Below are 15,501 nucleotides of genomic sequence, written 5' to 3'. Positions count from 1 at the left end.
TTGGGTGGGTGTCGGAGGATTTGTGGGATTTGGGTGTGTTTCGGAGGATTTGGGGGAACTTTTGAGGATTTTGGGGCGCTCGCGGTCAGCAACGCGCAGCTGCGGGAGCTGAGCCCGCGCCGCTGCCCCGCCCACTTCCTGCTGCCCCCTGGCGGCCTCAGCGCGGGACTGCGCGGCCGCGCCGTGCTCCTGCACCCCCTCAGCAAATAAACGGCCTTTCTGAGGGGATTTTGTGGGTTTTTTGGGTTTTTTGGGGTTTTTTTGGGGTTTTTTTGGGGGTTTTTTGTGGGATTTTTGGGGTTTTTTTGAGGGATTTTTGGGTTTTTTTGAGGGATTTTTGGGAGGTCTTGGAGTGTTGACCGGAGGATTTGGGGCGGTTTCAGGGAGGATTTTGTGGGTCTTCGGGTGATTTTGGGAGATTTTTGTGAGGTTTTGGGGGGATTTTGAGGAGATTTGAGGGGGTTTTGGTAGAATTTGGGATTTTGGGGGGCTCTTGGAGGACTTTTGCAGAGGTTTTAGGGTGATTTGGGGAGGTTCTGGGGGGATTTTGGGGAGGTCTTGGAGGGTTTAGGGGAAGATCTGAGGCGTTTTCAGGGAGGATTTGGGGGGATTTTGGTGGTCCTCAGGTGATTTTGGGGAAGTTTTTGGAAGGTTTTGGGGTTTTGGGGGAGGATTCTGAGGAGATTTGAGGGGGATTTGGGAGAATTTGGGATGTTTGGGGGGATTTTTGGGGAGATTTGGGGGGGCTCTTGGAGGAGTTCTTCAGAGGTTTTAGGGGGAATTGGGGAGGTTCTGAGGGAACTTTGGGGTGATCTTGGGGGGATTTTGTGGAGGTTTTTGGGGGTATTTTGAGGAGGTTATGGGGGGGTTTGGGGAAGTTTTTGGGAGATTTGGGTGGGTTTCGGAGGATTTGTGGGATTTGGGTGTGTTTCGGAGGATTTGGGGGAACTTTTGAGGATTTTGGGGCGCTCGCGGTCAGCAACGCGCAGCTGCGGGAGCTGAGCCCGCGCCGCTGCCCCGCCCACTTCCTGCTGCCCCCTGGCGGCCTCAGCGCGGGACTGCGCGGCCGCGCCGTGCTCCTGCACCCCCTCAGCAAATAAACGGCCTTTCTGAGGGGATTTTGGTTTTTTTTGTGTTTTTTTGGGGGATTTTGAGGGATTTTTGGGGTTTTTTTGTGGGATTTTGGGGTTTTTTTGTGGGATTTTTGGGTATTTTGGAGGGATTTTGGGGGGATTTTGGGGAGGTCTTGGACGGTTTAGGGGAAGATCTGAGGCGGTTTTGGGGAGGATTAGGGGGGGATTTTCGGGGTCTTCGGGTGATGTTGGTGAGGTTTTTGTGAGGTTTTGGGGATTTTAAAAGGATTTTGTTGGGTTTTTTGGGGTTTTTTGGTGGTCTTTTGTGGGATTTTTGGGGGGTTTTTGGGGGGATTTTTGGGGAGGTCTCGGCGTGTTTAGTGGAGGATTTGGGGCGGTTTCAGGAAGGATTTGGGACGATTTCGAGGGTCTTCAGGTGATTTTGGGGAAGTTTTTAGAAGGTTTTTGGGTTTTGGGGGAGGATTTTGAGGAGATTTGAGGGGGTTTTGGGAAAATTTGGGATTTTTGGGGGGATTTTTGGTGGTATTTTTGGGGGCTCTTGGAATTTTGCAGAGGTTTTAGGGGGATTTGGGGAGGTTCTGAGGGAACTTTGGGGTGGTCTTTTGGGGTATTTTGAGGAGGTTATGGGGGGCTTTGTGTGGGTTTTGGTAGATTTGGGTGGGTTTCGGAGGATTTGGGTGTGTTTCGGAGGATTTGGGGGAACTTTTGAGGATTTTGGGGCGCTCGCGGTCAGCAACGCGCAGCTGCGGGAGCTGAGCCCGCGCCGCTGCCCCGCCCACTTCCTGCTGCCCCCTGGCGGCCTCAGCGCGGGACTGCGCGGCCGCGCCGTGCTCCTGCACCCCCTCAGCAAATAAACGGCCTTTCTGAGGGGATTTTGTTGGTTTTTTTGGTTTTTTGGGTTTTTTTGGGTTTTTTTTCTGTTTTTTGGGGGGTTTTTTTGGGTTTTTCGGGGGTTTTTGGGTTTTTTGGGGGTATTTTGGGGAGGCCTTGCAGTGTTGAGCGGAGGATTTGGGGCGGTTTCAGGGAGGATTTGGGGGGATTTTTTGCGTCTTGAGGGGATTTTTGGGAGGTTTTTGTGAGGTTTTGGGGTTTTTTGAGGGATTTTGTTGGGTTTTGGGGGTTTTTTTGAGGATTTTTTGGGGGATTTTTCGGGTTTTTGGAGCCATTTTGCAGAGGCCTTGCAGTGTTTAGCGGAGGATTTACGGCGGTTTCACAGGGGGTTTGGGGGATTTTGGGGGTCTTCGGGTGATTTTGGGGAGGTTTTTGAGGGGATTTTCGGGGTTTGGGGGAGGATTTTAAGGAGATTAGTGGGGGTTTTGGGAGATTTGACGGGGTTTTGGGAGAATTTGGCACTTTTGAGGGGCTCTTGGAGAGGAGTTTTGCAGAGGTTTCAGGGGGATTTGGGGAGGTTCTGAGGGAACTTTGTGGCGGTCTTAGGGAGGTCTAGGGGACATTTTGGGGATTTTCTGGGGGACTTTGTGTGGGTTTTGAGGGATTTGGGTGGGTTTCGGAGGATTTGGGGGATTTGGGTGGGTTCCGGAGGATTTGGGGGAACTTTTGAGGATTTTGGGGCGCTCGCGGTCAGCAACGCGCAGCTGCGGGAGCTGAGCCCGCGCCGCTGCCCCGCCCACTTCCTGCTGCCCCCTGGCGGCCTCAGCGCGGGACTGCGCGGCCGCGCCGTGCTCCTGCACCCCCTCAGCAAATAAACGGCCTTTCTGAGGGGATTTTGGTTTTTTTTGTGGTTTTTATGTTTTTTTTGTGGGATTTTGGGGTTTTTTGGGGGATTTTTGGGGTTTTTGGAGGGATTTTTGGGTATTTTGGGGGGATTTTTGGGCGGCCTTGCAGTGTTTAGTGGAGGATTTACGGCGGTTTCAGGAAGGGTTTGAGGGGATTTTGTGGCTCTTCGGGTGATTTTGGGGATGTTTTTGGGAGGTTTTGGGGTTTTTGGAAGGATTTTGTGGGATTTTTGGGTATTTTGTGGGATTTTTAGGGTTTTTTGGGGGGATTTTGGGGAGGTCTTGCAGTGTTTAAGGGAGGATTTGGGGTGGCTTCGCAGAGGATTTGGGGGGATTTTGTGGGTCTTCGGGTGATTTTGGGGATATTTTTGGAAGGTTTTCGAGTTTTTTGAAGGATTTTTTTTGGTTTTTTAAGGGATCCTTGGGGTTTTGGGGGAATTTTGAGGAGGCCTTGGAGGGTTTAGCAGAGGATTTATGGCGGTTTCACGAAGGGTTTGGGGGGAATTTGGCGGTCTTCGGGTGATTTTAGGGAGGTTTTTGTGAGGTTTTGGGGGGATTTTTGAGGTTTAGGGGAGGGTTCTGAGGAGATTTGAGGGGATTTTGGGAGAATTTGGGATTTTTGGGGGGCTCTTGGAGGAGTTTTGCCAGAGGTTTTAAGGGGATTTGGGGAGGTTCTGAGGGAACTTTGAGGTGGTCTTGGGGTGGTTTTGAGGAGGTCTTGAGGCTATTTTGAGGAGGTTATGGGGGGGTTTTGGGAAGTTTTTGGGGGAATTTGGGTGGGTTTCGGAGGATCTGGGGGATTTGTGTGGGTTTCGGAGGATTTGGGGGAACTTTTGAGGATTTTGGGGCGCTCGCGGTCAGCAACGCGCAGCTGCGGGAGCTGAGCCCGCGCCGCTGCCCCGCCCACTTCCTGCTGCCCCCTGGCGGCCTCAGCGCGGGACTGCGCGGCCGCGCCGTGCTCCTGCACCCCCTGCCGAGCCCGACCCTCAGGAAATAAACGGCCTTTCTGAGGGGATTTTGTTGGTTTTTGTGGTTTTTTGGGGGATTTTGGGGTTTTTTGTGGGATTTTTGGGTATTTTAGGGCGATTTTGGGGGGGATTTTGAGGAGGCCTCGGCGTGTTTAGCGCAGGATTTGGGGCAGTTTTCAGGGAGGATCTGGGGGGATTTTAGGGGTCTTCGGGTGATTTTAGGGAGGTTTTTGTGAGGTTTTGGGGGGATTTTGAGGAGATTTGAGGGGGTTTTGGGAGAATTTGGGATTTTGGGGGGCTCTTGGAGGAGTTTTGCAGAGGTTTTAAGGGGATTTGGGGAGATTCTGGGGGGATTTTGGGGAGGTCTTGCAGTGTTTAGCGGAGGATTTGCGGTGGCTTTGGGGAGGATTTGAGGGGATTTTGGGGGTCTTCGGGTGATTTTGGGGATGTTTTTCTGAGGTTTTGGGGTTTTTGGAGGGATTTTGTTGGGTTTTTTTGGGTTTTTTGAGGATTTTTCATGGGATTTTTGGGTTTTTTGGGGGGATTTTGGGGAGGTCTTGGAGTGTTTAGCGGAGGATTTGGGGCAGTTTCACGGAGGATTTGGGGGGGATTTTGGGCGTCTTGGGGGGATTTTTGGGAGTTTTTAGGAGGTTTTGGGGTTTTTGGAAGGATTTAGTTGGGGTTTTGGGGGTTTTTTATGGTTTTTCGTGGGATTTTTGGCGTTTTTGGGGAGATTTTGAGGAGGTCTTGGCGTGTTTAGTGGAGGATTTGGGGCGGTTTCACGGAGGATTTGGGGGATTTTGTGGGTCTTCAGGTGATTTTGGGGATGTTTTTGTGAGGTTTTGGGGGGATTTTGAGGAGATTTGAGGGGGTTTTGGGAGAATTTGGGATTTTGGGGGGCTCTTGGAGGAGTTTTGCAGAGGTTTTAGGGGGATTTTGGGAGGTTCTGGGGGGATTTTGGGGAGGTCTTGGAGGGTTTAGCGGAGGATTTGGGGCAGTTTCAGGGAGGATTTGGGGGATCTTGGGGGGATTTTTGGGGAGGTTTTTCTGAGGTTTTGGGGGGATTTTTGAGGTTTGGGGGAGGATTCTGAGGAGATTTGAGGGGGTTTTGGGAGAATTTGGGATTTTTAGGGGGATTTTTGGGGGGCTGTTGGAGAAGTTTTGCAGAGGTTTTAGGGGGATTTGGGGAGGTTCTGAGGGAACTTCAGGGTGGTCTTGGGGGATTTTGTGGAGGTCTTGGGGGTATTTTGAGGAGGTTATGGGAGGCTTTGTGAGGGTTTTGTGGGATTTGGGTGTGTTTCGGAGGATTTGCGGGATTTGGGTGTGTTCCGGAGGATTTGGGGGAACTTTTGAGGATTTTGGGGCGCTCGCGGTCAGCAACGCGCAGCTGCGGGAGCTGAGCCCGCGCCGCTGCCCCGCCCACTTCCTGCTGCCCCCTGGCGGCCTCAGCGCGGGACTGCGCGGCCGCGCCGTGCTCCTGCACCCCCTCAGCAAATAAACGGCCTTTCTGAGGGGATTTTGGTTTTTTTTGTGGTTTTTGGGGGGATTTTGAGGGATTTTGGGGTTTTTTGTGGGATTTTTGGGTATTTTGGGGCGATTTGGGGGGTTTTTTTGCTGGATTTGGGGAGGCCTTGCAGTGTTTAGCGGAGGATTTGGGGTGGTTTCAGGGAGGATTTAGGGGGATTTTGGGGGTGTTCTGATGATTTTAGGGAGGTTTTTGGGAGGTTTGGGGTTTTTTGAGGGATTTTGTTGAGTTTTTTGAGGTTTTTTGAGGATTTTTTCGGGGATTTTTGGGTATTTTGGAGGGATTTTGGGGAGGCCTTGCAGTGTTTAGCGGAGGATTTGGGGCGGTTTCAGGAAGGGTTTGGGGATTTTGTGGGTCTTCGGGTGATTTTGGGTAGGTTTTTGAGAAGTTTTGGGGTTTTGGGGAGGGTTCTGAGGAGATTTGAGGGGATTTTTTTGGAGATTTGAGGGGGTTTTGGGGGAATTTGGGATTTTTGGAGGGGATTTTTGGAGGCCTCTTGGAGGAGTTTTGCAGAGGTTTTAGGAGGATTTGAGGAGGGTCTGAGGGAACTTTGGGGTGGTCTTGGGGAGATTTTGGGGGTATTTTGAAGATGTTATGGGGGGCTTTGTGTGGGTTTTGGGAGATTCGGATGGGTTTTGGAGGATTTGGGGGATTTGGGTGTGTTTCGGAGGATTTGGGGGAACTTTAGAGGATTTTGGGGCGCTCGCGGTCAGCAACGCGCAGCTGCGGGAGCTGAGCCCGCGCCGCTGCCCCGCCCACTTCCTGCTGCCCCCTGGCGGCCTCAGCGCGGGACTGCGCGGCCGCGCCGTGCTCCTGCACCCCCTCAGCAAATAAACGGCCTTTCTGAGGGGATTTTGTGGGGTTTTTGGGGTTTTGAGGATTTTTTGTGGGATTTTGGGGTTTTTTTGTGGGATTTTTGGGTATTTTGGGGGGATTTTTGGGGTTTTTGGGGGGATTTTGAGGAGTCCTTGCAGTGTTTAGCGGAGGATTTGGAGCGGTATCAGGGAGGATCTGGGGGGATTTTTGGGAGGTTTTTGAGGGGATTTTCGGGGTTTGGGGGAGGGTTCTGAGGAGATTTGAGGGGGTTTTGGGAGATTTGAGGGGGTTTTGGGAAAATTTGGGAATTTTGGGGGGATTTTTGGAGGTATTTTGGGGAGGCCTTGGAGTGTTTAGTGGAGTATTTGGGGCAGTTTCAGGGAGGATTAGGGTGCTCTTGGGGGGATTTTTGGGAGGTTTTTGTGAGGTTTTGGGGGGATTTTTGAGGTTTGGGGGAGGGTTCTGAGGAGATTTGAGGGGATTTGGGGAGAATTTGGGATTTTTGGGGGGGATTTTGGGGAGCTCTTGGAGGAGTTTTGCAGAGGTTTTAAGGGGATTTGAGGAGGTTGTGAGGGAACTTTGGGTTGGTCTTCGCGGGATTTTGGGGTGGTCCTGGGGGGATTTTGAGGAGGTTGTGGGGGGCTTTGTGTGGGTTTTGTGGGATTTGGGTGGGTTTCGGAGGATTTGGGGGATTTGGGTGTGTTTCGGAGGATTTGGGGGAACTTTTGAGGATTTTGGGGCGCTCGCGGTCAGCAACGCGCAGCTGCGGGAGCTGAGCCCGCGCCGCTGCCCCGCCCACTTCCTGCTGCCCCCTGGCGGCCTCAGCGCGGGACTGCGCGGCCGCGCCGTGCTCCTGCACCCCCTCAGCAAATAAACGCCCTTTCTGAGGGGATTTTGGTTTTTTTTGTGGTTTTTGGGGGGATTTTGAGGGATTTTGGGGTTTTTTGTGGGATTTTTGGGTATTTTGGGGCGATTTGGGGGGTTTTTTTGCTGGATTTGGGGAGGCCTTGCAGTGTTTAGCGGAGGATTTGGGGTGGTTTCAGGGAGGATTTAGGGGGATTTTGGGGGTGTTCTGATGATTTTAGGGAGGTTTTTGGGAGGTTTGGGGTTTTTTGAGGGATTTTGTTGAGTTTTTTGAGGTTTTTTGAGGATTTTTTCGGGGATTTTTGGGTATTTTGGAGGGATTTTGGGGAGGCCTTGCAGTGTTTAGCGGAGGATTTGGGGCGGTTTCAGGAAGGGTTTGGGGATTTTGTGGGTCTTCGGGTGATTTTGGGTAGGTTTTTGAGAAGTTTTGGGGTTTTGGGGAGGGTTCTGAGGAGATTTGAGGGGATTTTTTTGGAGATTTGAGGGGGTTTTGGGGGAATTTGGGATTTTTGGAGGGGATTTTTGGAGGCCTCTTGGAGGAGTTTTGCAGAGGTTTTAGGAGGATTTGAGGAGGGTCTGAGGGAACTTTGGGGTGGTCTTGGGGAGATTTTGGGGGTATTTTGAAGATGTTATGGGGGGCTTTGTGTGGGTTTTGGGAGATTCGGATGGGTTTTGGAGGATTTGGGGGATTTGGGTGTGTTTCGGAGGATTTGGGGGAACTTTTGAGGATTTTGGGGCGCTCGCGGTCAGCAACGCGCAGCTGCGGGAGCTGAGCCCGCGCCGCTGCCCCGCCCACTTCCTGCTGCCCCCTGGCGGCCTCAGCGCGGGACTGCGCGGCCGCGCCGTGCTCCTGCACCCCCTCAGCAAATAAACGGCCTTTCTGAGGGGATTTTGTGGGGTTTTTGGGGTTTTGAGGATTTTTTGTGGGATTTTGGGGTTTTTTTGTGGGATTTTTGGGTATTTTGGGGGGATTTTTGGGGTTTTTGGGGGGATTTTGAGGAGTCCTTGCAGTGTTTAGCGGAGGATTTGGAGCGGTATCAGGGAGGATCTGGGGGGATTTTTGGGAGGTTTTTGAGGGGATTTTCGGGGTTTGGGGGAGGGTTCTGAGGAGATTTGAGGGGGTTTTGGGAGATTTGAGGGGGTTTTGGGAAAATTTGGGAATTTTGGGGGGATTTTTGGAGGTATTTTGGGGAGGCCTTGGAGTGTTTAGTGGAGTATTTGGGGCAGTTTCAGGGAGGATTAGGGTGCTCTTGGGGGGATTTTTGGGAGGTTTTTGTGAGGTTTTGGGGGGATTTTTGAGGTTTGGGGGAGGGTTCTGAGGAGATTTGAGGGGATTTGGGGAGAATTTGGGATTTTTGGGGGGGATTTTGGGGAGCTCTTGGAGGAGTTTTGCAGAGGTTTTAAGGGGATTTGAGGAGGTTGTGAGGGAACTTTGGGTTGGTCTTCGCGGGATTTTGGGGTGGTCCTGGGGGGATTTTGAGGAGGTTGTGGGGGGCTTTGTGTGGGTTTTGTGGGATTTGGGTGGGTTTCGGAGGATTTGGGGGATTTGGGTGTGTTTCGGAGGATTTGGGGGAACTTTTGAGGATTTTGGGGCGCTCGCGGTCAGCAACGCGCAGCTGCGGGAGCTGAGCCCGCGCCGCTGCCCCGCCCACTTCCTGCTGCCCCCTGGCGGCCTCAGCGCGGGACTGCGCGGCCGCGCCGTGCTCCTGCACCCCCTCAGCAAATAAACGGCCTTTCTGAGGGGATTTTGTTGGTTTTTGTGGGTTTTTGGGTTTTTTGGTGTTTTTTTGGGGTTTTTTGGGGTTTTTGGGGGGATTTTTGGGGTTTTTGGGGGGGATTTTGGGGAGGCCTTGCAGTGTTTAGCGGAGGATTTGGGGCGGTTTCGGGGAGGATTTGGGGGGATTTTGGGGCTGTTCCGGTGATTTTAGGGAGGTTTTTTGGGTTTTTTTTGAGGGATTTTTGGGGTTTTTTGGGGTTTTTTTGGGTTTTTTGAGGATTTTTTGTGGGATTTTTGGGTTTTTTGGGGGGGATTTTGGGGAGGTCTTGGAGTGTTTAGCGGAGGATTTACGGCGGTTTCAGGAAGGGTTTGGGGGGATTTTGGGGGTCTTCGGGTGATTTTGGGGATGTTTTTGAGGGTATTTTCGGGGTTTGGGTGAGGGTTCTGAGGAGATTTGAGGGGGTTTTGGGAGTTTTGAGGGGGTTTTGGGAGAATTTGGGATTTTTGGGGGGATTTTTGGTGGTATTTTTGGGGGCTCTTGGAGGAATTTTGCAGAGGTTTTAGGGGGAATTGGGGAGGTTCTGAGGGAACATTGGGGTGGTCTTGGGGGGATTTTGTGGAGGTCTTGGGGGTATTTTGAGGAGGTTATGGGGGTCTTTGTGTGGGTTTTGTGAGATTTGGGTGGGTTTCGGAGGATTTGTGGGATTTGGGTCTGGGTTTCGGAGGATTTGGGGGAACTTTTGAGGATTTTGGGGCGCTCGCGGTCAGCAACGCGCAGCTGCGGGAGCTGAGCCCGCGCCGCTGCCCCGCCCACTTCCTGCTGCCCCCTGGCGGCCTCAGCGCGGGACTGCGCGGCCGCGCCGTGCTCCTGCACCCCCTCAGCAAATAAACGGCCTTTCTGAGGGGATTTTGGTTTTTTTTGTGGTTTTTGGGGGGATTTTGAGGGATTTTTGGGTTTTTTTGGAGTTTTTTGGGGTTTTTTTGGTGTTTTTGGGGAGTTTCTTGGGGGGATTTTGGGGAGGCCTTGGAGGGTTTCGGGGAAGATCTGAGGCGGTTTCAAGGAGGATTTGGGGGGATTTTGGGGGTCTTCGGGTGATTTTGGGGATGTTTTTGAGGGGATTTTCGGGGTTTAGGGGAGGATTTTGAGGAGATTTGAGGGGGTTTTTGGAGATTTGAGGGGGTTTTGGGAGAATTTGGGATTTTTAGGGGGATTTTTGGGGGTCTGTTGGAGAAGTTCTTCAGAGGTTTTAGGGGGATTTGGGGAGGTTCTGAGGGAATTTTGGGGTGGTTTTGGGGAGATTTTGGGGGTATTTTGAAGATGTTATGGGGGGCTTTGTGTGGGTTTTGCGGGATTTGGGTGGATTTTGGAGGATTTGTGGGATTTGGGTGGGTTTCGGAGGATTTGGGGGAACTTTTGAGGATTTTGGGGCGCTCGCGGTCAGCAACGCGCAGCTGCGGGAGCTGAGCCCGCGCCGCTGCCCCGCCCACTTCCTGCTGCCCCCTGGCGGCCTCAGCGCGGGACTGCGCGGCCGCGCCGTGCTCCTGCACCCCCTCAGCAAATAAACGGCCTTTCTGAGGGGATTTTGTGGGGTTTTTTGTGTTTTTTGGGGGGATTTTGAGGGATTTTTGGGGTTTTTTGGGGTTTTTAGAGGGATTTTTGGGTTTTTTGAGGGGATTTTTGGGGTTTTTTGGGGTATTATTGGGAGGCCTTGCAGTGTTTAGCGGAGGATTTAGGGCGGTTTCAGGAAGGATTTGGGGGATTTTGGGGGTCTTCGGGTGATTTTGGGGAGGTTTTTGGGAGGTTTTGGAGTTTTTTGAAGGATTTTGTTGGGTTTTTTGGGGTTTTTTGAGGATTTTTTGAGGGATTTTTGGGTTTTTTGGGGAGGTCTTGGTGCGTTTAGCAGAGGATTTGGGGCGGTTTCAGGGAGGATCGGGGGGGATTTGGGAGTCATCGGGTGATTTTGGGTAGGTTTTTGGGAGGTTTTGGGGTTTTTTGAAGGATTTTGGGGGGATTTTTTTGATTTTTTGGGTATTTTGGGGCTATTTTTTGGGTTTTTTGGAGGGATTTTGGGGAGGCCTTGGAGTGTTTAGCGGAGGATTTACGGCAGTTTCAGGGAGGGTTTGGGGGATTTTGGGGGTCTTCGGGTGATTTTGGGGAGGTTTTTGGGAGGTTTTGGGGTTTTTGGAAGGATTTAGTTGGGTTTTTTGGGGTTTTTTGAGGGTTTTTTGTGGGATTTTTGGGTATTTTGGGGAGGTCTTGGAGGGTTTAGGGGAAGATCTGAGGCATTTTAAGGGAGGATTTGGGGGGATTCTTGGGAGGTTTTTGTGAGGTTTTCGGGGAATTTTTGGGGTATTTGGGGAGGATTTTGAGGAAATTTAATGCGATTTTGGGAGAATTTGAGATTTTGGGGCGGATTTTTGGGGGGCTCTTGGAGGAGTTTTGCAGAGGTTTTACGGGGATTTGAGGAGGTTCTGAGGGAATTTTGGGGTGATCTTGGGGGGATTTTGTGGAGGTCTTGGGGCTATTTTGAGGAGGTTATGGGGGACTTTGTGTGGGTTTAGGGAGATTTGGGTGGGTTTCGGAGGATTTGGGGGATTTGGGTGGGTTTCGAAGGATTTGGGGGAACTTTTGAGGATTTTGGGGCGCTCGCGGTCAGCAACGCGCAGCTGCGGGAGCTGAGCCCGCGCCGCTGCCCCGCCCACTTCCTGCTGCCCCCTGGCGGCCTCAGCGCGGGACTGCGCGGCCGCGCCGTGCTCCTGCACCCCCTCAGCAAATAAACGGCGTTCCTGAGGTGATTTTGTGGGTTTTTTTTGGTTTTTTGGGTTTTTTTGGGGTTTTTTGTGGTTTTTTGGAGGGATTTTGGGGTATTTTTGGGGATTTTTTCAGGGATTTTTAGGGTTTTTTGGGGGGATTTTGGGGCGGCCTTGCAGTGTTTAGCGGAGGATTTGGGGCGGTTTCACTGAGGATTTTGGGGGTGTTCGGGTGACTTTAGGGAGGTTTTTGTGAGGTTTTGGGGGGATTTTTGGGGTTTGGGGGAGGATTTTGAGGAGATTTGAGGGGATTTTGGGAGAATTTGGCACTTTGGGGGGCTCTTGGAGAGGAGTTTTGCAGAGGTTTTAAGGGGATTTGGGGAGGTTCTGAGGGAACTTTGGGGTGATCTTGGGGGGATTTTGTGGAGGTTTTTGGGGGTATTTTGAGGAGGTTATGAGGGGCTTTGTGTGGGTTTTTGGGGGATTTGTGTGGGTTTTGGAGGATTTGGGGGATTTGTGTGGGTTTCGGAGGATTTGTGGGATTTGGGTGGGTTTCGGAGGATTTGGGGGGACTTTTGAGGATTTTGGGGCGCTCGCGGTCAGCAACGCGCAGCTGCGGGAGCTGAGCCCGCGCCGCTGCCCCGCCCACTTCCTGCTGCCCCCTGGCGGCCTCAGCGCGGGACTGCGCGGCCGCGCCGTGCTCCTGCACCCCCTCAGCAAATAAACGGCCTTTCTGAGGGGATTTTGTGGTTTTTTGGGTCTTTTTGAGGGGTTTTGGGGTTTTTTTGGGGTTTTTTGTGGGATTTTGGGGTTTTTTGTGGGATTTTTGGGTATTTTGGGGCGATTTTGGGGGGGATTTTGAGGAGGCCTCGGCGTGTTTAGCGCAGGATTTGGGGCAGTTTTCAGGGAGGATCTCGGGGGATTTTAGGAGTCTTCGGGTGATTTTAGGGATGTTTTTGTGAGGTTTTGAGGGGATTTTGATGAGATTTGAGGGGGTTTGGGGAGAATTTGGGATTTTGGAGGGCTCTTGGAGGAGTTTTGCAGAGGTTTTAGGGGGATTTTGGGAGGTTCTGGGGGGATTTTGGGGAGGTCTTCGAGGGTTTAGGGGAGGATTTGGGGCGGTTTCACGGAGGATTTGGGGGGTCTTGGGGGCATTTTTGGGAGGGTTTTGTGAGGTTTTGGGGGGATTTTTGGGGTTTGGGGGAGGATTCTGAGGAGATTTGAGGGGATTTTGGGAGAATTTGGGATTTTTGGAGGGGATTTTTGGAGGCCTCTTGGAGGAGTTTTGCAGAGGTTTTAGGAGGATTTGAGGAGGGTCTGAGGGAACTTTGGGGTGGTCTTGGGGAGATTTTGGGGGTATTTTGAAGATGTTCTGGGGGGCTTTGTGTGGGTTTTGGGAGATTCGGATGGGTTTTGGAGGATTTGGGGGATTTGGGTGTGTTTCGGAGGATTTGGGGGAACTTTTGAGGATTTTGGGGCGCTCGCGGTCAGCAACGCGCAGCTGCGGGAGCTGAGCCCGCGCCGCTGCCCCGCCCACTTCCTGCTGCCCCCTGGCGGCCTCAGCGCGGGACTGCGCGGCCGCGCCGTGCTCCTGCACCCCCTCAGCAAATAAACGGCCTTTCTGAGGGGATTTTGTGGGTTTTTTGTGGGTTTTTTGGGGTTTTTTGGGGTTTTTTGTGGGATTTTTTGGGTTTTTGGAGGGATTTTTGGGAGGTCTTGGAGTGTTTAGCAGAGGATTTGGGGCGGTTTCAGGGAGGATTTCGGGGGATTTTGGGGGTCTTCGGGTGATTTTGGGGAAGGTTTTGGGAGGTTTTGGGGTTTTTTGAAGGATTTAGTTGGGTTTTTTGGGGTTTTTTGAGGATTTTTTGGGGGGTTTTTGGGGTTTTGGAGGGATTTTGGGGGGGTCTTGGAGTGTTTAGCGGAGGATTTGGGGCAGTTTCGGGGAGGATTTAGGGGGATTTTGTGGGTCTTTGGGTGATTTTGGGGATGTTTTTGAGGGGATTTTTGGGGTTTGGGGGAGGGTTCTGAGGAGATTTGAGGGGGTTTTGGGAAAATTTGGGATTTTTGTGGGAATTTTTGGTGGTATTTTTGGGGGCTCTTGGAGGAGTTTTGCAGAGGGTTTAGGGGCATTTGGGGAGGTTCTGAGGGAATTTTGGAGTGGTCTTGAGGGTATTTTGAGGAGGTTGTGGGGGGGTTTGTGTGGGTTTTGGCCGATTTGTGTGGGTTTCGGTGGGTTTCGGAGGATTTGGGTGGGTTTCAGAGGATTTGGGGGAACTTTTGAGGATTTTGGGGCGCTCGCGGTCAGCAACGCGCAGCTGCGGGAGCTGAGCCCGCGCCGCTGCCCCGCCCACTTCCTGCTGCCCCCTGGCGGCCTCAGCGCGGGACTGCGCGGCCGCGCCGTGCTCCTGCACCCCCTCAGCAAATAAACGGCCTTTCTGAGGTGATTTTGTTGGTTTTTGGTTTTTTTCAAGGATTTTTGGGGTTTTTTTGGGGGTTTTGGGGGGTTTTTTTTGTGTTTTTTCAGGGATTTCTAGGGGTTTTTGGCGGGATTTTGGGGCGGTCTTGCAGTGTTTAGCAGAGGATTTGGGGCGGTTTCACGGAGGATTTGAGGGATTTTGGGGGCTCTTTGGGTTATTCTGGGGATGTTTTTGAGGGGATTTTCGGGGTTTGGAGGAGGATTCTGAGGAGATTTGAGGGGATTTTGGGAGAATTTGGGATTTTGAGGGGGATTTTTGGGGGGCTCTTGGAGGAGTTTTGCAGAGGTTTTAGGGGGATTTGGGGAGGTTCTGAGGGAACTTTGGGGTGGTCTTGGGGGGGGGTTTGTGGAGGTCTTGAGGCTATTTTGAGGAGGTTATGGGGGGCTTTGTGTGGGTTTTGGGGCATTTGGGTGTGTTTCGGAGGATTTGGGGGATTTGGGTGGGTTTCGGAGGATTTGGGGGAACTTTTGAGGATTTTGGGGCGCTCGCGGTCAGCAACGCGCAGCTGCGGGAGCTGAGCCCGCGCCGCTGCCCCGCCCACTTCCTGCTGCCCCCTGGCGGCCTCAGCGCGGGACTGCGCGGCCGCGCCGTGCTCCTGCACCCCCTCAGCAAATAAACGGCCTTTCTGAGGGGATTTTGTGGGTTTTTTGGTTTTTTTGTGGGTTTTTTGGGTTTTTTTCTGGTTTTTTGGGGTTTTTTGTGGGATTTTTGGGGGGATTTTTGGGTTTTTTTGGCGGGATTTTGAGAGGCCTTGCAGTGTTTAGCGGAGGATTTGGGGCGGTTTCACGAAGGGTTTGGGGGGATTTTGAGGGTCTTCGGGTGATTTTAGGGAGGTTTTTGGGAAGTTTTGGGGGTTTTGGAAGGATTTTGTTAGCTTTTTTGTGGTTTTTGAGGATTTTTTGTGGGATTTTTGGTGGTTTTGGAGGGATTTTTGGGAGGCTTTGCAGTGTTTAGAGGAGGATTTTCGGCGGTTTCAGGGAGGATTTGGGAGGATTTTGGGGGTCTTCGGGTGATTTTGGCGAGGTTTTTGTGAGGTTTTGGGGGGATTTTCGGGGTTTTTGGGAATGTTTTTGGGTTTTTTGAGGACTTTTTGAGGGATTTTTTGGGGGGATTTGGGGAGGTCTCGGCGTGTTTAGCGGAGGATTTACGGCGGCTTCAGGAAGGGTTTGAGGGGATTTTGGGGGTGTTCCGATGATTTTAGGGAGCTTTTTGGGAGGTTTTGGGGTTTTTGAAGGATTTTGTTGGGTTTTTTGGGGTTTTTTGAGGATTTTTTGTGGGATTTTTGGGTTTTTTGGGGGGGATTTTGGGGAGGCCTTGGAGTGTTTAATGGAGGATTTGGGGCGGGTTCACCGAGGATTTAGGGGGATTTTGGGGGTGTTCCGATGACTTTAGGGAAGTTTTTGGGATGTTTTGGGGTTTTTGGAAGGATATTGTTGAGTTTTTTGGGGTTTTTTTGTAGTTTTTTGAGGGATTTTTGGGGTTTTTTGGGGGGATTTTGAGGAGGCCTTGGAGGGTTTAGCACAGGATTTATGGTGGTTTCAGGAAGGGTTTGG

The 15,501-nt window shown here is 51.9% G+C and overlaps 1 protein-coding gene across 1 annotated transcript in view; it reads right to left on the bottom strand.

Annotated features, from left to right (window-relative positions):
- Positions 1-15,501, bottom strand: part of LOC121468955 (uncharacterized) — a 2,238,800-nt gene that overhangs the window by 133,553 nt on the left and 2,089,746 nt on the right. The window lies entirely within an intron of this gene.

Source organism: Taeniopygia guttata, chromosome 34 (genome assembly GCF_048771995.1).
Source record: "Taeniopygia guttata chromosome 34, bTaeGut7.mat, whole genome shotgun sequence".
In the NCBI taxonomy this organism is placed as follows: Eukaryota; Metazoa; Chordata; class Aves; order Passeriformes; family Estrildidae; genus Taeniopygia; species Taeniopygia guttata.
Note: the sequence above shows the minus strand (reverse complement) of the source record. Positions and strands in the feature narration are given on the sequence as shown.